Source organism: Mus caroli, chromosome 6 (assembly GCF_900094665.2).
Source record: "Mus caroli chromosome 6, CAROLI_EIJ_v1.1, whole genome shotgun sequence".
Classification (NCBI taxonomy): Eukaryota; Metazoa; Chordata; class Mammalia; order Rodentia; family Muridae; genus Mus; species Mus caroli.
The window spans coordinates 88,996,812-88,998,930 of NC_034575.1; positions in this window are offsets into that span (position 1 = coordinate 88,996,812).

Below are 2,119 nucleotides of genomic sequence, written 5' to 3' on the forward strand. Positions count from 1 at the left end.
TTCCTCCCTCTCCTCCCTCCCACCTTCCTCTTGTTTCCCCTCTGCTCTCTTCTCCCCAGTGCTGGAGCTATGCTATACCACTGACTTACATACCTGGTCCAGAAAGGCTCAGCTGAGTTCTTCAGGCTCATCCTGAACTCCCAGTGTATCCCAGGCAGGTCTCAGGNTTTGAACTTGCCATCCTCTCGTGTCTCCTGTAGCTGGAGTTAGAGGCATGAGCGGCCACTTTGGCTCTAACTTTTATCTAATGCTGAGTAGCAACCACCGTCTCATATTTTCATAGCTTCTCCATAGAATGTAGAGGAGTCCTCCACATAGCCTACTCAAAAGTACTGAATAACTGAACATACCCTTCACCTTCAACACACACATGCACACACTCGGGAAACAGTGTTGGAGGTTGATTATATAAAGTGGTATTAAAATTACCCANGTTTGAGAGAGAAATGTAGATTTTTAAGCACTGCCCTCCCTACTACCCACTGTACACAAAAGTGTTCTCTGAGAGATTCAGTGCTTTCTGAAGTCATTTTGAGTTCACAGAGAGATTGTTGTTAGCTAGTTTCTCTCNCGCGTCTTTACTGGAATTGAATATTACTGTGGGTTAAAGCGGAGGCCTTCTTTGGAGGATTCCGCAGGAAAATTTGGTCCCCGGGGAGTGCAGCTGGCAGTGGATAGCCTGGAAATATGAGAGATCATACCATAAATTATTCCATCTGCTGAAACAATACCAATGAAGGAACAGGAAAGAGAGAGGAAGCAAGGGAACTCAGAGAAAGAATGCCCACACCCAAAAGATACAAAGGAACCAGGAACTAGAAAGACGCATCTCCCGAAGGACAAACAGCAGGAGATGTGAGAAAGATAAACCCCAGGGAATTGGACTGCACAGTGAATTCTGGTGAATGAGGTTTCCAATGAGGAAAGGATGGTGGCTGAACTCTGTAATTCCATGAATTACCTGCTGGGAGCCAGAATTTTATTTTAAAATAAAATTCCCCTATTTTTATTTTTTTATGCATATAGATGCCTGTGTAGGTATGTCTGTGTACCAGCTGTATGCAATACTTGTGGTGGCCAGAAGAGGGCATTCGATCNCCGTGACTGGAGTTACAGAGGTTGTGAGCGGCCATGTTGGTGCTATGAATGGAGCCTGGGTCCTCTGCAAGAGCAGCTGGTGCTCTTAGGCAGTAAGCCATCTCTCTAGCCCTGGGAGCCACTTATTTGCAGGATGGAACTGGAAAGAAACTATATCATCTTTGCTTGCCGTGTGACTAAACGACCTGTGCATATCTTTTGGTGCCACAGCTGCTGACTTCAAGAAAACTGCCATGCTAAGAATGTATCTTCCTGTATAATGAACAGTAACAACATTAGATTCTGGGTAACTTAGAACTCACTCTGGAGATCATGCTGGCCTGGAAGATGAAGTTGACTCTGCCTCCTGAGTCCTGGGATTTATAGGTGGGCACCACTATGTTGGCTAAGGCTCAATTTCTTCCTTTGTGCTGCTTATTTGATCCTTAGGGCATCCTGACTATTGAGTTTTCATTATCCTCATCTTACTTATGAAGAGAATCAGACAGCAAAGGGCAGTGCTCTGCTGAGCATCACGAAACTAAGAGTACAGAGTAGGCGTGTACCCTGAGTTCAGCTCAAAAGCCTACGGTTTCCATGATTCGGTGCAACATAGTGACATGCAGACCTCTGTCTGATTATGCACCTTCATTCCGCCTTTATTTATTTATTTATTTATTTTATTTATTTTTGGATTTTCGAGACAGGGCTTCTCTGTGTAGCCCTGGCTTTCCTGGAACTCACTCTGTAGACCAGGCTGGCCTTGAATTCAGAATTCCGCCTGCCTCTGCCTCCCGAGTGCTGAGATTAAAGGCGTGCGCCACCACGCCCGGCTTCATTCAGCCTTGATATCTGACATGATAAACATAATGTGTAAGAACACGGTTTTTTTTTTTTTTCTTCTTCTAATGCTGAAGTTAAAGTATTGAAAAACTTCTACTGAGACCGCCCCAAAAGTTATATGTCTGGTTTGTGAGGTGGCTTTTCAAAACACTCATCAAGTCTACGGCATAGCTTCCGCCTTTAACCTGCTCAATCCCAT